Consider the following 27104-nt stretch of genomic DNA (forward strand, 5'->3'; position numbering starts at 1 on the left):
GAAAATCAAAAGTCAAAGTTTAGTCAACTCACCTCGTCTAGTGGCTCGTCATCAATCACGGTCTGGTGCAGGATCTCAACCCTCGTGGGATGCTCTGGTCATCGTGAAGGCATGATGATGGCTATGTGGGCTCCGCTGCAATGAACAGTACTCAGAATCAACAAAGTGATAAATGCATATGTCTCTTTCAAGGTATATGCGTTCATTCCTTTACCTTTACTTTCAAAACCCTAATTTTCCTCTTTCACTCATTTCATCATAACTTGAGTTTGGGAGATGCGATTTTCGAACCGTTTGTTGCATAGGAATCGTATTTTCATTCCCCTACTCTTAGGATGTTCCAAAAGGTGCTCTGATGAAGCCTTTTCAGTGAACATCCCTCATCAATACTCTCTTACACAATTTGTCGTAAGTAAACATGCTACCCTGTTTCACCTCCCTAATAAGCAAGTCGAAACAGGGGGGGGCATATAGCTACTCACAAATTTCATCACCTTCCTTAGTAAGCATTAGGTGATTTTGTGATCTAACATGTGTTTTGTAGGGTGCGGTTCCTAACTGTGTACTGCAGATACCGCTGGGGGCTTCGTTCGACAACTTATGGATATATCCTTTTTTCAAATGATGTTTACTTTTCTGTACTTTAGCTTGCATATGCACGTAGTACTCATATGACCGCTAAAGTGGGGGCTAAATGTAACCTCATAAATTGTATGCACTTGCTAAAGTAGTACAATTTAACACCTAGTTTAGCACCCGCCTTGGCGCAATTGCATTTTGCATTGCATTTCCCCTTTAGCACTTAATTAATCAAATTAATTAGGTCTAAAGGTTCTATTTCATCATCTTCCACATCACAAAGTCGGGCCCTTTCATTAAAGCATGCCCCTTTTCATTTTATTCCTCCAATACATCACTTAATCAAAAACCCTATCTAGGCCCTATTCTGAGCTTGGGGGCTTGATTTTGGGGGTCAAAACATCTCGAAATCACCTGTAACTTTGGGATTCTCTCTAAAATCATCATATCTAACGGCCCTGAAAATTTGGTGAAAAGTTGTCGGGACCGTGGTGCCCAGAGTGCACACGGTCCCGGACATTTTTTCCGAAATTTTAGGAGCGCGATCCAATCATAAAATAATGCTTAACCCCAAGAAATTGGCGGGATATTCAATCTCTAGGTCGGCCAAAAGATGAAATTGCGACCTAGGGTTTCATACATAAGAGCTCTCTTTCTTCATTTGAAAGGATCAGATTTTTGTTTCCAGGAACCTCATATGCAGCGAAAGAGCAAATCTTTGAAGACTTCAACATCTTACAACATCCCTCTATCAAGCATTTATCAATTCCATTCATCCATTTAGGGCTTGGAAGACATTGAAGAATAATAGGAGATTACCGACTGAAGATTGGCTTGTACCTCTCCCTTGAGGGTTGGGTATGATTTCATGTTGTTTTCATGTCTTTGCATAAAGCTTCAATATATCCTTCATTCATACTTTAGATCACTTTGCATCTTGATTTAGAGCATTTACATTATCATTTACAAGCAATTAGGGTTTACTTTCTAGGTTGCTCTAGTTTGCTTTCTTGCATTTTAGGACCTTGCACACACACTAGGTCTACACACACAATACATTTTACAAAACAACTTGGCTATTCGTGGAGGTGGAAATCACCGAAGCAGGGGTTTGACTAAGGCAAAACCCTATATAGCTGCCCATACACCCTTTTTCAAATATAAGTGTAGGTTTCGGGACTTGGACGACGTCGCAAGATACAGATCCGGAGAGAACAGGTCGAGATAGCACTCTGTATCAAATTGCAGAGCAGAAGACTGGGACAGGGGTGCTGGGCGCCCTGGTCCTACCAGGATAGGGGTGCTGGGCACCCTGGTCCCTGGGACAGAGGTGCTGGGTGCCCTGGTCCTCCGGACAGATAGCTTTCAGACAGCTTTCCGATAGTGTTTCAGAGTGCAGAACGATAGTTTCCGGTGCAGTTTTCAGGACAGTGGCGCCCGCACCCCCGTCCCGCACATTTTCAGTCCGATTTTGACTCCGGGTACACATCTGCATTCTTATTCCATCCTTGTATTTATAGTTGTTCATTGATTAATCTCAATTCTGTAATCTTGTTATTAGTTTATACTTGCATTTTGGGATTAGGGTTTGAACTTGCATTACTTGATCTTACAATTTCAACAAGGGAATAGAAACCCTAATCGGTAGCCCGTGGCTCTCTCTTTCACAAAAAGAAGTAGCCAATTGTGTGATACCTCTAGGCTCTTTCGTATTCTGTAATGTGTGACAAAAGGTAGGGTTAGGGCATGATAACCTAGTCTCGCTTTTTCCCTCACCACAAAGACTTTAAGGGAAACCATTAAAGGCTTAAGAAGACTCTAGAAGGAAACCATTAAGTTTGAAGACTTTAAGGGAAACCATTAAAGGTTTGAGAAGACACTAGAAGGAAGCCATTAAGTCTGAAGACTTTAAGGGAAACCATTAAAGGTTTCAAGTGGGTGAGGATAAATAGGATTTTAAATAAATTATTTATTTATTTAAAATAGTTGTGCAACTTGCATTTGTAGGAAAATGCAAGTGGGTGGAGGATAAATGTGATTTAAATAAATGTAAATGTTAATTTATTTAAATGTGAGAGATGGGATTTTGGGGGATTTAAATAAATATTAATTTATTTAAATCTGAGAGAATATTTTATTAAACAAATATGATTTATTTATTTAATTAATGGTCTGAATTTGGTTAAGTAAATTAAATCAAATAAATTGAATAATTTATTTAATTAATAGGAGAAGAGGGTTAAGATGAATTAATTAAATATTAATTTTATTAATTATTGATTGATGGTCAAATAATCAAATAAATACTAAATATTTATTTAATTAAGTGGACATATTTATGTGACTACATTTGCCCCTCTTTGAGACGGTGCGGTTTTATCGCGTCATTTCAAAGAAAGAAAATAGGTATGAAGAAATATGCCCCAAAAATGTTAATTTAGTAGGTGGTATGCCCCCTCGAGAGATGGGCCGAAATTTTTTGAAAAATCAAGCGATCTCTCAAAAAAGAGAAAGAAGTTGGGGAGAGGTAAAATAGAAGAGTTTAGAAGTTAGGGTGAAAGAATGGAAGAAAACAGAGTGAATACAGAGAAATGGCAAGCCTCGAAAGTACATGGGGTCACGGTGCAAATGTAGTGTTTGTGTTTTTGATTGATACTGTACAATTGATCAAAATGGTTGGACAATCTGGTGCAATCGGTTTAATTGCCCCGGTCGAGTCAAAGCATGACAGTTGATGTCAGTTGTTTGCTTGGACAAGATAAAGTCTGAGTAAGTGAATCAAAGTGACCTATTGTGACTTAGACAATTGATGTAATTGCCTGATGAAGTCAAGGTATCTGAAGAAAAATACTCGTTGAGACTTGAGACAATTGATGTAATTGTTTTTTTTAATTGTGTTTAATTAGTTGATCAATTGATAGTGTATGTGTTGTGATGGATGGTTGTGGTGAATCATAGAAGCCCCGTTGAGACTAGGTCATTATGATAAATGCATGTTGTAGTCTAAGATTACCATGATCGATTAACTATTGAGACCTGGAGATACTTGACCAAAGTATCTATTGATAGTCTATGTGTGTGTGAGTTGATGTGCCTATGCAGATAGAGTAACTTGCTTGATTGCATGGATGACTTAGGATGGGAAGCGCAATCCCTCCTATTAGAGAATGGATGGTGATGAACGTAGCTTGATTGAGTTGATGGGAAATGATGAAGGGATTATGATGATATTGATGATCAAGATAGGGAGGGTGAGGGGGGGATTCAATGTTAGATAGAAGAAATGGAGGACCTATGACTCATTCCTATGGAAGAAGAGGAAAATAGAGTATGCATCCATTGTCATTACTATGTATGAATGATATATAGATATTTATGAATGTATGGATGGATGAATGCAACAAAATGAAATAAATACAAATGGGATGAAATGACAATCCACAACGCTTTATTTTTCATCATTGAGCATGGTGGTATCAATCTTGGATGAGGCAATAGGAACCAAGTTTGGAGCATTGTACCTGCAAACAAGCAGCATAAATAAATAAACATTATGGACCCTCCATAATGGTTCATGCTCATATGGTCGAGGTATACACTGTAGTCAGCAAGTCATAGTGATCCATGACTATATTTTGCATATGATCATGTAAATTAGTGAACTTCCCATGTAGACACCATTAGTGCATGCCCCAGAACTTCATTGGAATAATTCGCAAAAGACATACAAATAATGCTTAGGAACCATCTCAACCACTCTAATCACTTGTGGATATCCCAGAGTAGCGTAGGAACCTGATATAAATGAATAAATAACTAACAAACTGACCAAGTACTTGATAGCTTAAATAGAATTCTCTTGTCAAAGAAAATATCATCTTTGTCTTTATTTTGGTAAGGAAGGATGCATCCTTGTTAAGACAGTTGGCGTGTTGATGTTCATTGTTTGGTTGATTTGATTTAGTGGTCATCATTTGAGTATTTCACAATGTTTGTTTGGTATCTACTCAAAGGTGATAGTAGTAAATGATGCCTTTAAATTGTCCACCATTTGCTTGTATGGCATGAGTTTATCATCCTTGGTCTGATATTCATCGGTTACTTGGTGGATGACCAGTTGGGAGTCACCATATATCTGTAGCTCTTTCAATTTCCATTGGATGGCTAGTCGGAGTCCTGTGATCAAGGCCTCATACTCTACTATGTTGTTCATGCATGGAAATGTGAGCCTATAAGACTTTGGGATGTTGTCACCTTGAGGTGTGATAACAAAATGCCTGCTCCCGAACCATGCCTAGTGTATGAACCATCAAAGTATAGTTTCCATGGTTGTGCTGCTGTAATCATGAAGATTTATTCATCTGGAAAATTAGAAATGATAGGATGATCACCTATGAGAGGTGCATCAGCCAACTAATCTACAATAACTTGACCTTTGATATCCTTATGGTCCACATACTCGATGTCAAATTCACTGAGAATCATCACCCATTTGGCCAAGCGGCTAGTCAATGCTTCTTTGTTGAGTAAGTACTTTAGTGGATCGATTTTGGCAATGATTTGTACTTTATGTGTTAACAAATAGTGCCTCAGTTTAGTGGCTGCCAAGATTACTGTGAGGTAAGCTCGCTCAATAGGGGTGTAATTGACTTCATAGCCAACCAATGTGTGAGAGATGTAGTAAACAATACACTCTTTCCCTTTGGCATTGTGTTCTGCTAGTAGTACGCCCAATGTTGTATTAGTTTCTAAAATATAGAGCAATAGAGGTCTACTCAGATCTGGTGGGATCAACAATGGTGTATTCATGAGATAGTCTTTAAGTATCTGGAATGCTTGCTGGCATCTGGCATCCCATTGAAAATGGATGTTCTTCTATAACAGGTGTGTAAAGGGGTGACACTTATCTGCCAGTTGTGCAATGAATCTTCGAATGGATTGTAGGCGCCCTTGTAGTGTCCTTAGCTAACTGATGTTCTTTGGAGGTGGCATGTCCATGATTGCTTTGACTTTTGTTGGGTCGACCTCAATGCCTTTGCTTGAGATAATGTATCCTAGAAGTTTCCCAGAGGTTATTCCAAAGACACATTTCTTTGGGTTGAGTTGAACATGATATTGTGTCAAAGATTTTCTCTAATAAGTCTAAATGACCTTCTCTTGTTAGTGATTTTGCTAGTAAGTCATCAACATAATCTTCTATTATGGTATGCATCATGTCATGAAAAATGGTGGTCATTTCTCTTTGATAGGTCACTCTTGTGTTCTTTAGACCGAAAGGCATTACATTCCAACAGTATGTTCCCCAGGGACATGTGTAGGCCATCTTATGTTGATCCTTTGGTGAGATCTTTATTTGGTTGTACCCTAAAAAGCCATCCATGAGTGAAAGCATGGCATGTTCTATTGTTAGGTACACTATTATGTCGATGTCTGGTAGGGGGAAGTCATCTTTAGGACATGCTTTGTTTAGATCTTTGAAGTCAATACAGATACGGATGCCCCCATTTGGTTTGTCGATAGGCACAATATTAGATATCCAACATGTATAATCAATTGGTCTAATGAAACCAACATCTAGGAGTTTCTTAAGTTGTACTTTGACTAGTACTGCAATCTAAGGATGCATCTTGCAAAGCTTTTGCTTGATAGGCTTGGGTCCTTCTGCTATTGTGAGGTGATGCATAACTAAATTAGGATCAAGACCAGGTATGTCTGTATATGACCATGTGAAGTTAATCTGGCACTTCTAGAATAATTCGACAAACTTGGGTTGTTCCTCTAGAGTCAAACGAGATGCCAGATGTAAGTGGTGAGGAGTTTCAGGAGTCCCCATGTTGTATTCTTTTGTCTCTTTAATAAGGATTGTTGATCGTTCCTACTGTGTACTAGAAGGGAGGATGTCAAACCTTTCATCCTTGGGTGCCTCAGAGAGGTTTTCACCATTGGATACGCTCTTTCTTTTTACTTTTGTGGGATCAAACAGTGCCACAGTGTGGTTTTCACTGGAAGATCCATGTTTTATAGTTATATTTTTGTAGCTGAAAGGTTTGGCATTCACCCCAAAGTATGCTATGCTATTTAGTGTAATGGTGAATCTAGCTTTGTGATCCCTGCTTGGTATGTTATCCCATAGTTCCAAAAAGTCAATGATTGCCTCATCATTTTGGAAATGGTCAGGGCAGGGGGATTAGGTTGGTTCCATTCGATGAGTTTAGGATGGATAATGGGCATTATCTCATCGATTAGGTTAAGTTTACAAGATGTGTCAGTGAGGGTTAAGACATTGTGGTGAAGGTCATTGATGGTACTCTCCCTGTCAAAATCAGGCATGGGATGTGATGTAGGGTCTGTGGAAGATGTTTCTAGTTCAGGATCCCAAGAGGTTTTAATCTATGCCTCTTCATAAATAGGGATGTCTTTACGAGGTTTTGGTAGTGATGTGTCTTCCTCATCTAAAGTATTAAGCTGTATTGAATCAAATTCCCACTCATGCGCGTCAGTCTCTGAGTCACTTTCTAGTATCCAATTACTATACCATATTGGGATATCCTTTGAGTTAAACATTGCAGGTGTGATCGGCTGATGTACCATTGTAGATGAAATGATCGGTGTTGTAGGAAGAATTATGGGGATTAGAGAATCCGATACCGAGAGTATTGGTAGTGTTGAATCTACTGCTTCTGCTGGAATTGCTAGTGTTGTCGATACTATTATGGGTTATGATACAATTGTTGCTTCTAATGGTGCTATTGATGTTATGGCTACTACTTATGGAGTTGCTGGTTTGATCAGTGGGATGACTGGTGTTGTGGATGGTTTTGCTTGGATTTTTAGCCTCAATGGGGCAGTTGCTATGGTGCGTGGTGCTGCTGATATAATCAAAGGTGGTTTCTTTGTAGCAGGCTGATATAGAGGTTTGGTGGGTTTCCCTTTGAATCTAAGCTTAGGAAGGATCTCCTTTTGAAAGCCTAAGCATGTGTTATCTTTGGGATCTAATTCTGGCTACAACGGTTCATGTCATCCTTGCTTGCAAGGTCCAAAAGCACTCTGACCATCATAACCCATTCTTTGCATAATGAGAAGGCCTTTTCCATACTGATCTGTGGGAAGCTTAGCTTGTGGGATGTTCATGTTGATAGGATCTTTATAGATCCATTCTACTAAGTCCTCATCTCTGGTCTCTTCTTCTTGACTCTTTCCCAGGATGAAAGGCATCAAAGTACATGCTGACTTGATCAGTGGCTTTTGAAGTAACCATTGAGGTTTACCATGAGTTCTAGGAGAAGTGGGCATTTGTCCAACACAAAAGAGTTGGCATAGATTGTACTCCCAAGGACCTTCCTCTGCTATTTTCATCTTGAACTTCTCTTGCTTGGGTATAGTGGTGTTTGAACTGGAAAGAGAGGCTGGACTTACTTATGATGTGGATGAGATGGATTCTCCATTGTTAGGAATGGTAATCTCTGGTTGATGATTGATATTGTGACAATATGCAAAGGGGTTGACATCACCTAGGATTGTAATTTCTACACCGTTATGCGGGAACTTGATACACTGATGGTAGGTGGATGGAATGGATTGCATGGTGTGTATCCAAGGTCTTCCTAATAATAAATTATATGGCAGAGGAATGTCCAAAACTTGACAGATGATGTGCTTCACCACTGGGCCCATTCGGATCGATAGCACAACTACTCCTTTGGATGAACGCTTTGCATCATCATAGGCTTTAGGCTTTGATTGTTATCTTCTTGTGGGGATCTACTGATTCAATTGCATATCCCAATATTTTGACCAATTGTAGTGTACAAATATTCAGCCCTGCTCCATTGTCAATCAAGACTTGCTTGATCCTATGTTGGTTGATAAACCCTTCAATGTGGAGTGAGGCGTTATGAGGTTGCTGGAAGGATGTGTTGTCACTTTTAGAGAAAGTGAGACAAGGTGATGACCTTAGATTTCTAACCATGGCTTGGAACTAATCTCTATTTAGGTTTGTAGGGACTAACGCCTCCTGGAAAGCTTGATCCAAGATTGTTTTATGAGATGGAGATAGGCGCAATAGCTTTAAGATAGATATTAGTGCGAGTGTTTTTTCTAATTGGTCCACAAGGTTATACTTCTTTCAGATAGATGGGGTGGCTTGTGGAGCTGCTTTTATGGTAATCTTGTCACGACATTTAACAACATTGCAAGTGGAGCTAGGGTTTTTATGGTAATTGTTGCAATTTGTTCACTGACATCATATAGGTGATTTACAGTGTAATTATAAGCAGCTCACATATAATCATTGGTATTTGTGGCTCGCCCTGAAGTGGAAGGACCCCTTTGATCTTGTGATGAAAGTGGATTTTTAAACATGAGATGATCATTGTTTGTGGTCTTTGGGTCATGTCCTTCAATTTTGATTTCACCTTGGTCGATAAGATCCTGAATAAGATCTTTCAATCTGTGACAATTGCTTGTCTTATGCCCTTTCCCTTGATGGAAATCGCAATGTTCAGTATCCCTCCACCATGAAGGTTTGACCCGAGGTTCATAATTTGATGTTTTGGGTAAGGTCACCAAATTTTGAGAAACCAACTGTCGTAACACTATTTCAATAGGTTCCCCTAAGGGAGTGTATGTTCATTTTGGTTTAAAATTTTGCTGGCGTTGTCTTGGTTCTTCTTGCAGTACATTGTGTCCTTGATTTGGGGGAGAAACTTTTCTTGGGTGGGGGGTTCTATCCTGCAAATCAGACCACAGGTTGTGCACTTTTGATAGTTCTAGCATCCACAACCCCGTCATTAATGACATTTTTGTTTTTGTTCCAAAAGTTAGGTTTGTCACTATTGAAGCGCGAGCGAGGTGCATCTTTGGGTTCATTGTATATTTTGATAAAACCCTTTTTGATGAGAGCCCTTTCATATTTTAAACCCTATGTGATCATGTCATTGAAAGATTCTGTTCCTTTCATGTCTAAATGAAATTCCATTTCTTCGTTCGGGTTGGAAATAAATATTTCCACTAGCTCTCTCAGGTAGCTGAAGGGAACGTCTGCTAGACATTTGTTGCCATCATTGTAGGAAAGCTGTAAATAGCTTCCTTGGTTTTTGCTTAGTGTTACATAGATCGGCCATGGTGATATCACATTCAATGTTATGTGAGTAATGTTCTATGAATTTCTGGACCAATTCTTGGAATGTCCTAATGCCGCCTGTTAGTCAAGAAAACCATTGCATGGTTGTCCCTGCCAGACTTTGAGGAAAGAGACGCATTAGGTATGTGTCCTCATATGCCACTTCTAGGCATGCTGAATGGAATTCTCTAACATAATCATGAGGGTCTCCTTTTCCTCTATATTTTTTTGACTTATGTGTTTCAAACCCTCATGGAAAAGGTGGCATATGAAGATTCCTATCAAAGGGATAGGGACAAATATCATTAAGTGAAAACTGGTTAGTTTTTACACCATTCTAAAGCTATTGGGTGAGATTCTTGACTTGTCACCACAACATGTCTATGTCATTTAGAGGAGGAGGAGGTGGGGGATTTCCTTGATGAAGGTTGTATCTAATGTGATCTCAACCTCTTTCATCCTCATTACAACTTTGGTGTTCTGATGCTTGCCTTAGTTGTGCCACATCAAAATCAGAGGGTAGTTTGGCTCCCTCTTGAGCAAGTCTTAAAAAGTGAGCATCAACATTGCTCCTAAGTATTTCATCAAAAAGTAAATTGAATAGAGGGTTGTGTTATGCCCTTTCTATTGCTATAGGAGTAGGAGTACTTGGATTTTCATCATTTGCGTTTCCTCCAAGGGCTTCTTGGAATTCAATGATATTTTCCTCCTCTTCTTCCTAAATCTCTATTTGTCTAGATCTAGATCTAGTTTGAGCCATTTTGTTTATAAGTTTTTGTTGAAGTTTGATGAAAATGATGATGAGTTGGTGATGAAATGAAAGATTGATGTTTGGTGAAGTGTTTTGCATATGGATCTCTAACACTAAAGGTAGATGTTACCAAAAGTTCTTCCTTGAATTGCTTGTTGTGTTTGATTGACAAAGTTTGATGTGATAAGGTTTAGAGAGATCTGACATGTGTTACAGACCCAACTACCTAGTAATTAGTGGATTCACTCATAGACTAGTTTTAACCTCCGTAGAAATGCCTCTTAGGATGAGTTTATCCTAGATGTAGAGACACTCTAAAAAAAGGTGACATGTTGTGTTTGACTCAAGCAATATCAAAATAGAACTTAGGACAAAAACCTCTTGATGTTTTGAGAGTTGGAATGGATTTTATGCGAATGTGATAATGGATGAAATGTTTTAAGTTCAATAGAAACTTTATGTTACAAAAGGGACGAACTCTTCTTCTTGTTGTTCAGGGGTTGGTGGTTCTACCCTAGCTGAGTTATATGTGATACAAATGTTTGGAAAGAAGGCAAGATTGATCTTGCCTCCCTTGTTTTTGTGATAACTCAAAGCTCGATATTGAGTAAAAGCTCTGCGATTTAAGGACTCTTGATCAAACTCGTTTGATTTTCCTTGAAGATATAGACACATGTGACGTAAGAAGGTTCTATTTGAGAAAATTATTTGTCTATTAAGATAGAAGAATTTCCTCCTTTTGATAAGAGCCTTTGAGCTCAATGATCTCTTCAAGTTGACATGTTGATGATGATTCTTCTTTCTTAAGATGTGAAGAATGGTCATATAGTTTTGATAATTTGCTTTTGCTCTTTGTTTTTGATCTTTTTGTTGGTATTTGAAAATGTTGTGTTGAATGAATACTTGTTTTTGGAACTAATTTTTAATTTTTCTTTGACAAGAAAACAAAACAAGCACACAAACACAAGAATGTTGCCTCAAAAGGCACAAATACATGTGGGTTTAGATCAACCCAATACTTTGAACTTTGTATGACCCTTTCCTTCAAATATTTTTTTAAGGTGTTTTTCCAAAGCCTGAAGTTGGCTCAATTTGTACTGGTTTGACATAAAATGAAGACACTTCAAACACACTTTATCCCTAAGGTCAAATGGTTAGTTGTGATAATTTCAGCCCACATCTTGATATTTCTTCAACTTTGGTACTACATACCTTATGAATCCTGTCATGGCAGGTAAGGATGTGATATACTAAGTCTTGCATGAGCATAACAAATAGGTGATCCCTATGATGGGGGAGTCACCACTTTTATCAGGCTACAAGTAACCTTTCAAAAAGCTATGTTTCTACTCTAGGAAATATGTATGGTGAGTACCTTGGGAGCAAAACCATCTATGCTCTTGCACTGAATTTTTCACAAATATCCTCAATCAATAGAATGGGTGGGCTACTACATAAAGGTGTTTAGTAATTTTTGATGTCTTTGGACATAAGTTCATTCTGTAGTGACTCACTTAAGAGTCTTGTAACTTGTGGTGGGGCCCATTTGTCCTTTTGGCAAGTTACAGTGTAGGAACAACTATACCCAAGGCTACAGCTTTCGCTCACACCTGATTTCTATAGCAGCTCGAAGGATTTACCATGCGAGGTTGTTCCCAAGAGTGATGTGTCTCTTGGCATGCCTCTCTTAAAAATATAAAATTTGAGTGTTACTGACACTTTTCTCTTGCACCTAGGACCACGAAAGCCAAGGGAGAGGATAGTGTGTGTTAGAAGTAGGACCACTCTACAGATTTTGCACAAGTGTGCCAAACACAAAAGACACTTGTTCTTTTTAAATGATTTTCATCGCAATGTGATCTAGTTATTTGGAGATGTTGCTCCAATAATCATGGTGTTCTTTTTAACTTTCAAAGGCAAAATGTGTTGTAAACTAGGAACTGGTATTACTGTTGTTTTCCCTTGTGTCCTTTGTAACAAAAATTTGGAATCTTCTTCACACCTGTTCCTACATTGTGATTATGCTTATGAATGTTGGCAATGGTTGTTTGAGAAGTTAAATATATCCTTTGTTATTGGTAAGGATCTCATTTCCCATTTTAGATCTTGGCCCTTTATGTTTGCTTCATCTTTTTATGCATGCCTTTGGATCATATCTTCATCTATTGTGATTTGGAATGTTTGGCTAGAGAGAAACAACATGATATTTAGAAAAACAAGGTCTCTTGTGTCTAAGGTTCTATTAAAAATTGAGTCTTCAATCTCTAAGGTTGCTTTGTCATTTATTTTTAAGAATTTGGAAAATCTTACGTCTTTTTCACACTGGGATAGTAGAGTTACTAGAGTTTGGAAGATGTTGTCAGTTTTACCCTCTCATGGTTCAATTTTAAAAAATAATGATGCAATAGGTAAGAGATGCTCCGCTAGATGGAAACCTCCTCCGCAGGGGCACTTTAAACTGAATTTTGATGGAGCCTCTCATGGTAACCCTGGGCCGGCTGGGGTAGGGATGGTAATTTATGATTACAATGAAAATTTTATTCGAGCTAAGTGTCATGCTATTTTTTTTAAAACTAACAATTATGCGGAATTTCATGCTTTGTCTTTTGGATTGGATATGGCAATCTCTTTGGGAATTAAGGACTTAATAATTGAAGGTGATTCTATGGTGATTATTCAATGTGTTATGAAAAAGAAATCGAATGGTTGGAATTTTCAGTATATGCTTGATCCCATTTTACAAAAATTAGAATTGTTTGAATCTTTCTTGATATCCCATTGTTACAGAGAAGTTAATAAGATTGCGGATTTTTTGGCAAATTTAGCCATTGATAGAAATGCTAATCAGCGAGAGGTGGGCTTTGAGGAAATTTCTTCTAGGGTATGGGAAGGTTTGCAACAATAGTTATATGATTTTCTTGAGTAATGTTGATGTAAAATTTTATGATGATAATTATTCCCACTTTTCCCTTTCATTTCAAGTATTCATGTTCATTGTCTGGAGGAGATTTCGAGCTCATGGTATTTGATACAATAGTGTTTTTCCAAATGTTTTTTGATACTTTCTTTTTTGGCAGGAAGGTTTTTGGCTCATGGGATTTGGCACAGGTTTTTGGAAAATTTTGTCTTCTTCCATTGCTTGCAGTTGTGGAGTCTACATTTGAAAATTATCCTATGGATTTTTTTTGGCAAATTGGCATATGGGCTCTATGCAAAACTGATATTATATGTGTTGTGACCACATTTTGTATGTGGTTTTGGGTAGAGTGTATAAGTTGATTCATTAGGTACTATAGGTTTATTTTATGAGCTGTGACTAGAGGTTTTCTTCCCAGGGTTCTTTCCTCTGGTATGCTCTTTGAATCCTGAGTAAAAAATAAAAAATATTAATAAAAAAGTTTAGTGGAATAATCCACTTTTATTGAAAAAAAAATAAAATTCTCTTTTTGAACTTTGAAGAAAAAAAATGGCTTGTTCTTTTTAGTTGGCCCCAAAACGAAATGTTGATTGTGAATTTCCTTAAGTTGATGCAAGAAATGAAAGTTGTGTTGTTGATTTTAAGCACCAAAATAAAGATTGTTCCTAACTTACAAATAAAATTTGAAGTTTGTGGTTCTTTTTAATTTGCAAGCGGGGTTATTTTTATAAACCAAAACAAAATATGTGATTCTTTTTATGATCCAAAATGAAAATGTGAGGTTCAATTTTTAAGCCAAAAGAGACAATGCATTTGTTTTAATCCAACTTTGAAAACAAAGTGAAAGAAATAATTCAATGCTTTCTAATCTAGCTCCTCCAATCCTGCATAAACAAACAAACAGTTAGTCCAAAAAAAAATTTAAAATGAGGTATCGGTGGGCTTCTATAAGCCTAGGTTTTGATTTTCGGTTACAATAAAAAAAATTACAACTCTCTGTTACAATAGTGCCACTCTCTGTGGCAATTTAAACAAAAAATGTTAGTAGTTTTGTAGAGAAATCGTGTGTTGGATTCACGTCAGGTTCACCAAATGATGCTTTGCAAAAAGGATTAGAAAGTCTGTTTGATGGCAACACACAAAAGAGCACAAGAAACACACGTTAGTGTTAGCAACAAAAGATTATCCTAAACAAGCATATCAAGAGACATATTAAGCATGAAATAGAAAGCATACAAACATAGAATAGATAAATTATACTCCTCCAAATGCTAATCAAGATGCTCATAGTTGCTCCTCCCTTGTTCCTCTCCTCTCCAAGTTCCACATGAGTGTAGCTCTTAGCTTCTAGGACTAGCCATGGATGCCATATGGAGATTCAAGATGGTTGAATATGATAAACAAATGCTATGCAAGTGTAGATAGTGATGCTATGAAAAAGCTCTATGTTAATACCAATATAACAACAATACTCTAATGCTTCCTTCTTTGCTTGAGGAGAAGGGTTCTATTTATAGAAGAAATGGGGAAATGAATGGTTAAGATTGAGCGATCTTAACAAGGGTTAGGATTGAAAGATATTCAATCCATGTGAGACTTTCAACCCAATCCCATGTTGACAAGTGTCACCATGAAGAGGCTTGAGAGGAGAGATAAGGAGCATTAAATGTTTGATGGGACATGATGGTTACCCTGGGGGGTTGGGTTAGGGTTAGGTTAATGGACATTCCTTTTATCCAAGGGATAAATGAATGTCCAAGGGTTAAATGGTTACCTTAGTTAAAGAAATAAATGCTTTGAAGAGATCCATGAGTCAAAAGGATGGTTAAGTTAGAGGAAAGTCTCTAACCAAAGGTAAAAGGTGAGTTAACCATAAATGGTTATGTAAGAGCCTTTAATGGTTTGGAAGACTTTAGAGGTTAACCATTTGAAGACATAAAGCCTTTAATGGTTATTGAAGACTTTGGAGGTTTTTGAGGAGTGACTTTCTTTTATTTGGGAATGTGACAATGATTAGGATAGGATTAGGCTAATTAGAAGGAGTTAGAAGAATCTAGAAGGGATTTAGGCATGCAAGTGGATTTTGTAGGAGAATGCAAGTGGGAGGAATTTTGGGATTTTCAATTAAAATAAAATTATTTATTTCAATTAAATGGTGTAATTTGCATTTGGATAGATATTTAAATAAATATTAATTTATTTAAATGTGAATGTGAATTTTGGATTTAAATAAATCTTAATTTATTTACATGAGAAAAAGGGAGATAAAGCATTAAATGCTTGAAGACTTTGAGGGAAACCATTAAAGGTTTAAGAAGGCTCTAGAAGGAAGCCATTAAGTTTGAAGACTTTAAGGGAAACCATTAAAGGCTTAAGAAGACTCTAGAAGGAAGCCATTAAGTTTGAAGACTTTAAGGGAAACCATTAAAGGTTTCAAGTGGGTGAGGATAAATAGGATTTTAAATAAATAATTTATTTATTTAAAATAGTTGTGCAACTTGCATTTGTAGGAAAATGCAAGTGGGTGGAGGATAAAGGTGATTTAAATAAATGTAAATGTTAATTTATTTAAATGTGAGAGATGGGATTTTGGGAGATTTAAATAAATATTATTTTATTTAAATGTGAGAGGAGATTTAATTAAACAAATATGATTTATTTATTTAATTAATGGTCTGAATTTGGTTAAGGAATTAAATCAAATAAATTGAATAATTTATTTAATTAATAGGAGAAGAGGGTTAAGATGAATTAATTAAATATTAATTTAATTAATTATTGATTGATGGTCAAATTATCAAATAAATACTAAATATTTATTGAATTAAGTGGACAGATTTATGTGAAAGAAGTCGGGCTCACCAAAATGTATTGGTGAAAAAATATGGTTAGGGTTAAACTACTTTAACAAACCTAATTAATCAACATACATTGGAGAGAAGAGGAATATAATTGATCTAGTCTTGATAGACCAAGATGCAGATCAGATTCTAGGTCTCCTTGGATAGGGACTCTTCTCCTCTCTAAGTTGAATTGAATTGAATTGACTTGTTTAACAATTAGGGAGATAGTGAATTATTGAAATAATCTAATAAAAACAATGAGATATAGTCATCGTATGAAGAAACAAACCTAGATCTGAGCAAAAGAAGATGATTCAGATCTATTCCTAGAAGTTCGACCTGATTTTTCATGACCAGGGCTTATTAATTCGTCGTGGTCCTCTCAATTTCTTGCAGTCCAAAGATGAACCTATTCATCTCTAGAAATATTGTTGATCCTATTGAATGCAACTTTGTACCTATTTCTGGTACACAAAAAGAAGGGGAAATTTTTTGGGAATAAAAGTTTGCCTTAGGTAAAACCCTAGTTTTGGAATTAACCATGAAATTGAATTGAAAATGTAAATGAAGTAGTCCAGTAAAATAATTTCCTTTCAAGGGAAAGGCTGAAAATGAATGAAAACCTAATGATATACCTTTAATGAAGTAGTTTTTATCTCCATAAAGTAATTAGGGTTTCATGTAGATAGTCTTCATAAAACGTAGAACATGAATGCCATCTCCAATTCTTAAATCTTGACTTCACCTCTCCTCCAATGCTTGATAGAAGACTAATTTCTTGCTCACTTGAATTTGCTAGAGTGTAATTGAGATCTTGAATTTGTTAGGTGGTTGATTAGGTTTAAAATGAGAGGGGTGGACCTCTTTTATACTTTCTTGTCAAAAATTGAATTAAATTTTTGACCCAAGTTGACACGGGATCCAATACCGTGCTCTTAGAAAGTGTCAATTAAGAGGGGTCAATTTGGGGCATATATGCCCTAGTACCGAGAAGCCTAGGGCATGGGTGCCATGGTCCTATTCCCTAGTCCTACAAGTTAGGATCCCAAACAAAAGGGTCAAATTGGTGAAAATGGGAAAAGGTGACATGAATGAAGGGTATGAGTAAAACCAGTGCTTTAGTCAGGCCTTAGAGGACGAAATGCCAAAGTGAGGCCTAAGTGACGATAATATTGTAGGCAAGTACAATTTAGGACACTACAATAGTAAATTTGAAGGTTCAGGTTGAAGAATGAAAGAAAGATACAATTTTTTTATGTTAGAGAATTTTAACTATTAGCTATACTTTTTTGCTTAAGTCCACTTAGCATGCTTTTAGTTTATCTATAGTTGAGTTCTTTTAGCTCCTTATGCTTGCACTTTAGTTCTCCTAAATTTAGCTTAGGGAATATTTGTGCTTTCCACATAAGTACATCATTATGCATTGTAATTTCATTCTGTAATATTTGATTTTGAGGAATATAGCATATTTTTATTCTTACTCTCAACTGTGGAATGTGTTCTACTTTTTTGTTTGATCTTGTAGGCTTGTGTTACAAAATTTAACATGATATCAAAGTGCAATCTTTACTTCAACATGGTATCAAAGCTCAATCTTTACTTCAACATGCTATCAGAGTGTAGGTTCAACAAACCTCTTCTCAAGCTTTGAAGTTTCTTTTCTCAGATTCATTCTAAGGTCTCCAAGCTTTCCTTCTTGTGTGGATTTGGAAGTGGCTAATTTTTATCATCTTTTGGAGGAAAATGAGTTTAAAAAAAAACTTTCCATTTTCAAAAAGTTTATATATTTGGAAAAATTATATATTTTTGGTAACTTTCTATTTTCAAAAAGTTTCTATTTTTTGAAAAATTTATATTTTTGAAAAGTTTCTAAAAATAGAACTTTCTACTTTTAGAAATTTTCTATTTTCCAAAAGTTTCTATTTTTGGAAACCCTTTCAAACCTCCATGCCCATTTTGATTTTTATTTTGGTTATAGCTTGGCAATACAATGTTCATTTTTTGCCTACCATATATCATTGGAAAGTTAGTTTAGATGGTTATCTAAATTTGTAGGTGTTTTGATCTAATTTTGTTATTGATGACTACAATAGGCCATTGATGTTGGCTCTCATTTTTGCACTTCCAGAGCCTTAATTAAGCCAACAGACTATTTTTTCATTTCCACATATCGTTAGAAAGCTCTAAGAGTGTTCTATCCAAATATGCTACTATTTTTTCTATATTTTGCCTCAAGTATTTTTTACTCAGTCTTTTGTGCTTTCAATTAATGACTGATTACTTGGTTTTTTTGGCTCCTTGAAACTTTTTGTTTACATTGGATCGATTCTCTTGGGATATTCTACATGTATTTCTAGTGTTTTCCCTATTTGGGTATTTTAAGCATTCTTTTCATACACTTATTTATTTGTAGATACATTGAGATAAAGTGTCACTCTTATGGTATTTTTAGGATTTCACACATTCTGTTGTGCCTAATTTTGTACATGAACTATATTATAAAGTGTCATGGAGGGCTATGCAGTGTCTTTTTTTCCATCAAACCTTTCTTCAGTGAGTGTACCTCCATGCAAACATTTAATCCTATAGATTCTTATCCCATGCATGTGTGTATTGCATGTGCACCCTTTCTTAGTTGTAGGTACTTTCTTGTGCATGTTCAGATGTTTATTCTCCTTCATGCACTTGATGGTGACACACAGTTTTAGTGGAACGATCATGCCTCTCCCTTGTTAGCATTATGAGGGGGTTCTACTGTTGGTACTAATGCTTCCTTGGTTTCCTTTTGTTTGAGCTATGTGGGTAAGCGCACCAAGATAGTGAACCAAAAAGTTGCAAATTTGTTTTTGCCCAAAATAAGCCATTTGACATGCACTAAATAGGGCACCCACCATATTTGGCATGTCGAACCTAAGGTTTTTTCACACCAAAGCTATTTGGCATGCACCAAATAAGGTGAGCACCAAGTTTGGCAATGGCCAAATTTGACGCTAGCCAAATGGAAATTCATTTTGAAAAGTGTATTTCCATTTGGTTAGCACCAATTTGGTGCTCACCAAATTTGGCACTATCCAAATGTATAACATTGGCAAATTGTTTTTCTCTTTCACTATTTCTCTCTCTCCCAACAAGGATATATACATGAAATATAATATATAAGATAAGCCACATTTTAATATAATATAGATTCTAGGTTTTAGACAATCATCTAATTTTTTCAGATAGTCAAATTTCAGCTATCAGCATGCTTCTATCAATATTCTCTCACTCTCTCTATGTCACTATCTTTATCTCCCCCAAATTAAAAACCTATAGATATATCTATAATTATTCCTCTATCCCATTTATACCTCTCTCTATCTCAATCTCTCCTCAATCCTAAGATCTAACACTACCTCTTTACGTCTCTTTCCTACCCTTCACTCTCTACTATATATTTTATCTCTCTTTACACACCTCCCCCTCACTACCTTTATTTATCTAGGTCTCTTCCAACTTCTCTCCATTTATACCTCACCTTAATTCCTTAGCCCCATCTCCATCCCTTCCTCCCTCACTCTCTCTTCTTCTCTCTCCCTCTCTTATTGTTTCTCTTCTCTCTCGATCATTACTTCTTCCTCCTACCCGTTATCTCTCCCCATCCATAGGTATCTCCTACCCTATATGTTTACCTCTCTACCTCTCCATCCCTATCTCATTACCAACCTATCTCCCCATCTCTCTCTCACCTCTATCTTTCCCCTTAGGTACCTCACTCCTCTATCCCCGACCTCTAGGTCTCTTCACTCTCTAGTTATTTACCTCCCTCTCCATCTCTTTCCCTATCTCCTTATCACACTTTCTCTCTTTGTGAGCATCTCTCTCTCACTCACCTCTCCACATCTCCCCTCTCTAGGTCCCTCCCACCATCTCTCCTTCTCTACCTTGCATTCCCTCCTTACCCCAATATTCATTCATGTCAACCTTACTCTCTCTCTCTCTCTCCTAATTCATATTTCTCTCCCTCCCTCCATATCTACCTCTCTCTATCTCCCCTTCCCTATCTCATTCCCCACCTCTATCTCTCTCCCTAATCTCTAGGTCTCTCACCTCTAAGCAAAGAGAGCCAAAGTGAGAGAGGGAGGGAAAGATAGGACATACCTAGGGGAGAGAGAGAGAGAGAGGGAAGGAAGAGGTTGAGGGAAAGAGAAGGATATACCTAAGGAAGAGAGGGTTTGATGGATAGAGAGGGAGATAATATAGACAAAGGAAGGGATGGAACAAGAGGAAGAGACTAGAGAGAGAAAGTGAGAGAGATAAAGGGAGATACGATAGAGAGAGAAATGGGGTTGATGGAAAGAGAGGGATATACTAGGGAGAGAGCACATAAAGAGATCCTAAGAGTGTGTGTGAGAGAGAGAGAGATGGGGAAGAGGGATGGAGAGACCAGGGAGAGAAAGAAAGAGAGATAGAGGAAGGGAGTGGTTGATTGAAAGAAAGATAATTACCAGGGATAGAGAGATCCAGAGAGAGAGAGATCAAGGAATGGTCAAGGTTATAATAAGGCAATTCAGAAAAAACAATATCATTTGTTATAGATGCAAAAAAGTAGGACATATTGCTAAATTTCGCAGTAGCAAGAACCTACCGATGGGAAATGATGAGAAGGGAAAATAGAAGGTTGATGATATTCAGAAGGAGCATGAGAAGAAGTAGGTTATGAAGTCTAAGGGTCAACTGGAAGAATCAAATGTCCCAGATGTTCATTCGACTGAAGCATATACCCTAGTTACTCTAACAACATAGCAGAATGTTCCTGCATCGATAGGAATCTCATCCGGTATCTAAGGCATTCGCCTTAGGGGGAGGCAAATTGATGACAGATCTTGCATTGCCCCTAGTAGTGGTCCAAAAGCTTGTTTCATATTTTTGAGAAGTTAGTTTGAAGGTTAACCGACAAAGATTTGTTGGATATTCAATCTGGTTTGGTTTATTGGTAAGTCACCTTATTAGTTATGGTTTGGTCATACATCTACAGTTAAGTATTTCAGAATCCTTGGTAGTGAATTGGAAAGTTTGATTCCGGATATGATGAAGGAATATTTCTTGGTTATTCAAATGAAAGCAATACATATAGATGTTATAACAAGAGATTTTATAGAATTGTAGAGAGCATTAATGTCAAGGTGGATGAGCAGTACAAAGATCAAATCAAAACTTATGAGAGAGAATTGGAAGTGGAAATGATCATAGTTGTTCTGATAACACCTCTACCGGAACATAATGTTGAACCAATTACTCCAATAGTATCAGAAAATTCAACAATAAGTGAAGATGAGGGTAGAGAAATAGAAAGTTAGAAGACTCCTTGGTATGTAAGGTTGAATCATTCAGAAGATCAAATAATTGGACAAGGAGAAGGTTGGCAGTTGATGAGGTATGCTTAATTTCTTTAATTGAACCGACATCGGTAGATGAAGCATGTAAGCATGAATGTTGGATGAAATCTATGGAAGAGGAATTGGATCAGTTATTGGAACTAGGCTTGATTGGTTTTCAAATGATATTTTCAAAAGGAAGGAAGGAATCAATTATGTTGAATCCTTGCTTCGGTAGCTAGGATTTTCAAATATTTTCAAGGATTTTTCAGGTATGGTTTATGGTTTATGATGAATTTACACTATATGCATATTTAGATGTGGATTGGGATGGAGATATAGGTAATTGAAAAAGTACATCCAGTGGAGCTTTCTTTCTTGGAAAAAAACTTGTTTCATGGATCAACAAGAAAGAGTCATGTACTTATTTATCTACTACTGAAGCTGAGTATGTTGTTGTTGCTACTAGTTGTACACAAGTTCTATGGATGAAGAAAATTTTGAAGGATAAAAGGGTAGATTGCAATGAACCAGTAGTTTTTCACTGTGATAACTTTGCTGCTATTGAAATATCAAAGAATCTGGTATTTCATTCTAAGACAGAGCACATATTAATCAAGTATAACTTTTTGAAGGAAAAGGTGGAAGCGAATGAAGTCAACTTGGTTTTTGTGAACACTAAAGAGAAGATTAAAAATATCTTCACTAAATCTTTGCCTAAGGAATTATTTTGATGAGATGGTTCTACTACTCAGGGGGAGTAGTCAACTGTGTGGTTCAGATGTTTTATGATTTTTATTTTATGTTTATGTCATATTTCTGGCATTGATGTCAAAGGGGGAGAGGTATACATATGAAAAATAGAGCTTAACAAAGATATCTATCTAACAGGGAGATTGTTGGCACAAGAAGGAGGAACAAAATTTCAGATTGGTTGTATCCCATTGGGGGAGTTTGGTTCAGGTCTATGGATGGTTAATTGGTAAAGAGATAATTATTTCAGAACTTCATTGATATATCATTTGTGTGAGATTGTTGGTTGTTTTCCATTGAGAGACTTGTTTGGCACTTCTTGGCACATGCATATTTTTCACATCTAGTGTTACCATCAATTCCAAAGGGGGATATTGTTGGAAATTTGGAGGAATTGATTATGTGTTGCATTGATGTTTATCATTGATGTCAACACTAGCTTCTTTAGTTATCTACTAGGTTCCATTAGAGTGGTTGGACTTTGATGATGATCAGGAGATTTGTCTCCGATATATTCTGATTGGTGGAATTAATTTGGTTCGGTCATTCATGTTATTTAGATGTATGTCACATTCAGTTGGTTCAAGATTTGGTGATCCAGGAGCTATCATGTTTTCTAGTAATCCTTTTGTTACCTATAAGGGTTTTACCAAGAGAGCTTTTTTGAATATCTTTTGATAGATTCGATAAGTGGTGTTGGTGCAGCTTCTAGAAGGTTTTTAAGATGCAGATGGTTATCATGTGTGTGTTCCAGTTGATTGGTGGTATCTCATTTGGCTTATGGAGACCTATTTTAGGTCTAGTCTTATCTTGCTAGGTTATGGACTGGTTTATGTAACGTGTTGGTGGATGCTCCTGATGCATTACCGATTTGATTTATTGTTTGGTTAATGTTGTTTCAGTCTTAGGCCAATGTGGATTATCATTGGTTTGTGGGTTTATGTAATGGATTTATTGTATTCTCTTTTAGGTGGCTGACTTAATTGTTTAGGTCCTAGGTTGGTATAAATATGATGTAAGATCTCTTTGTAGATAATAGTATTAGTCATGGTTATGGGATTATCTTTGTGTGAATAAGGTTGCAATAATATGCAAAGGATTTGGTCAATCATAGGTAATCGAATTGGGTTTGTGTAAGAGATTTAAAACCTTCAGCATTGATCTTAAACTAGAATTGTACTCAAGCATAGGAGATGCTACACTTGCAGTTCAATTTGTTGGCATGATTGGCATAACTGATGCAAATGAGTTGATGATTGTATCGATGGAAGAATGATAATGACATGATCAGTTATTTGTGTTGTCACTAATGGAAACCTATGTCAATTAATGTTTGATGATGGTTACAGATGAACTTTTATGTCTAACTTGTTTGTTAAGTAATCTGGTCTACCGGATTTAGATTTTGTAAGTTTGACAGGGTTTACTGGCACAACGAGACTGAGAATTAGGACTTCAACCGGTAAAAGAAAATATTTTGATGGAATCGATAAATCAGTGATGATTGGAGACTTGTGGTTTGAGATATAAGCTTTTATGATGGATTTGTGTATGTGACCGAAATGACATCCTATGTTATTACCGAAAGGCATTTTTGAATTTTTTATGAAGTCGTGCTAAGGTTTTAGTAGGGTTTTAGGATCGGTGATGAATTCTCTCAATCGGTAATGATTTTTCATATGACACTGATTGGTAGCTAGTCTACATAAAGTTGGTAGCATGACACAAGTCGCGTGAAAGATTTAATTATTGTTTTGGTGTGATTCAAGGAATATTTTCTTAAGAATCAACTAAATGCTTATTAGAGTGTTTTGAGGATACAGATCAGATTTCCATGATGGGTTATGATCAACCAATAGTTGATATTGCATTGTAATTTGTTTTAATGATCTGGATATCAATCTATGATGATCTTTTGTGATCTAATTGTAAATTCATGATGTAATTAAGTTTTATGGCCAACTTAGTTGTTATGGCTATATAGGGCGACACATCTAATATTTCATGTGTCAGTGTCATTAGGAGAATGAGTTAATCCATCCTAGAGAAGATAGAGATCTACTTGGGTATTGCAGATTGTGAAGAAAAACTAGATCTAATCTAGCAAGATAAAAGTGCAAAGTAACAAATCATTTTTCACTATTGTTCTCTAATAATTACAGCAACTAAAATCTCTTAATTGGGTAGGTCCTAACAAGGCAGCTCACAAAAGAGTGTTTAAATCCTCTAACTAGGTTGATCCTAACAAATCATGAAGCTCCTAGTTGGAGTGATAGGTAAATCCCTTAGCCGAGTGACTCCTAACAGGGTTTCCTCCTAACCAGGTGTATTGTAAGCTCCTAACCGAGATAAGCTCCTAACAGGGCATACTTAGAAAGAGTGCAAATTATTATGGGTACCAGCCCCCAGCGTGGTTTTTCCCATTTGGATTTCCATGTCAAAAATATTGATGTTCATGTGTGGAATGTCTTTTCATAATGTTTACTTTTTCATGCGTTATTTATGATTACTTGTTATGATAAGTTTACTGTTGTTTATTAGAGATTTTTAAATGGTTACTAGTAATGTTAATGAATTCATAGATGAAGTATTTTGATCTGATAATAAGTCAGTATGAGTATGTGTTGATCAGATATCTAGTTGGTGAATATTATGATTAATAAGATTGCATAAGGGGGTAACAAGTTTATGAAATCAGATAAAGAGATATATTTATGTATTAAATGGTTTCAGATCTGTTGTGAATGGTATTTTGATTTGAAGTTAGAAATTGTGCTAATAATGATTCACCCCCCCTCTTAGTACTAACCAAATTCTCATAGGATTAACAATTGGTATCAGAGTTGTGGACCTTTGTGTACAAAATGTTGGAAACCAATAACACTGAAAGGTGGGGGGTGAATCAATGTTATACTAGAATGACAATGTTTAGCCTTATTAAAACATGCATACACCAACTGGTATACCAGTACATACAAAATTGAAAGAAGTAAAGCAACCAATAAACCAATCACATAAATGAGAGTCATAACACACATATTTATACGTGAAAAACCTCAAAGAGGAAAAGCCACAGTGAGATTTGTGACCCACAATATCAATCTAGTGGCCATATGAAGAGATATTACAAAATATGAGGGACCTGCACTTGCAGGAAGGCTTACAACCTAGAGCACAGTGCTCAATCGCAAAAAGAGCCTCACTGACTACATAAAAATCCAGACTACAATCTGGATAAGTGTGAATTACTAAGATAACATCTTCTATTTTAGTATATAATTCTAGTTTAAGCTCTGTTTGATCCAGTCTGAAACCCTAAACCCTTTATCAAAATAACCCTTACATGAATTTCCTCGCATACATGATCTCTCTGATATATTTTTCATCATATTACATTCACATATCCATGATCTCCTATCATATGTTTCTACTATCTCTATATAAAAAATGATCTATCAAACTTTCCTATATACCCTATACAACTTTACATGCCTTATGTCGGATTATAAAGATATTTACAATATCAAATTACATGACGGCTAGATAAAGTAAATGCATAAACATTAAAATCAATTGTTGATGCCAAATCCAAGATATGTCGACCTCCAATACCGATTACCTCTACTAAACCATGTCGGCTTGCATTGTCGGTGACCAAAGAAATCCTTTTGTCCTGCCCGTGCCAGTCCCGGTGTCAGTGTCAGTGAAGTATCTGTGAAGTCCCTGTCGGTACACCGTAGAACCAAAACATGAAGCTGGAACACAATACTATGTTGCTGTCAATGGAAACATAGTGAGACCAACCAATTGAGTGTCAATTGCCAACAATCTCCCCCTTTGGTATTGATGGCAACACTCATGTGAAAAATGGTCAAGGTTTCATCCTACCCTACTCCCCCTGAGCTGAATATGCAAAATACTCCATATCTCCAAAACTCCATGACTCCATAACTCCCCCTAATATATACGACTCTCTTTATTATTTTTCTCATCTATACTACTCCCCCTTTAACATCAATTCCATCCAAAAATTCAAAAAGGAATGTCAAAGAATAAGAACTATGCAATGAATATTCCAAAATGTCTTACCGGAGCTTAACCAACTTCAAAATTTCTAGTTAATCCTTCTCTAGTACCTCCAGATAAGTATCCTAGCTAGTTTTGAATGTGCCAGAAATAGATACAAGTTCACTCAATAAATGTGCAAAAGACTCTTTTTCATTTACCTCTACCGGTGTGGGCTTTCCCACCATATCCATGCATTCTTTCTTGTGTACACTAAGTGAATCCAACTGGGGACTCACCAAGCCTATCAGACTTCTAGCTCTTCTAATTATTTTGTCTCTTTCCTTCTCAAGAATAGAAATTTGGTTCTCCAAAATCAAAATTTGACCATCAATTGATGTAGTCAATGAAATCAGTTTGTCAAAAGAGTTAGCTATACTTGCAATTTTCTCCTGAATCTCTTTTATCTTTTTATCCACATTAGCTATAAGTATTTCAGTGTTACAACATACCCTATATATATTTGTACATTGTTTCAAAGAATTTTCTATTAGTATCAGCTTCTCATTAATCGTTTTCTTCTCTGATTCAATTACCTAATCAAATACGTCTCTCTTAACCTGATTAAAACTTTCTAGTGATTGCCTCTTTGAGTTTTGCTGTAAGGATTGAAAGTCCTTTGAAATATGCTCAGTGATTACCTTAAGCTTTCCATATGGGCTCGCTTCATTTTTAATCTTACACTCTTGGACCAGTCTGTGTAAAACAGTGATCGATT

Source organism: Cryptomeria japonica, chromosome 8 (assembly GCF_030272615.1).
Source record: "Cryptomeria japonica chromosome 8, Sugi_1.0, whole genome shotgun sequence".
Classification (NCBI taxonomy): Eukaryota; Viridiplantae; Streptophyta; class Pinopsida; order Cupressales; family Cupressaceae; genus Cryptomeria; species Cryptomeria japonica.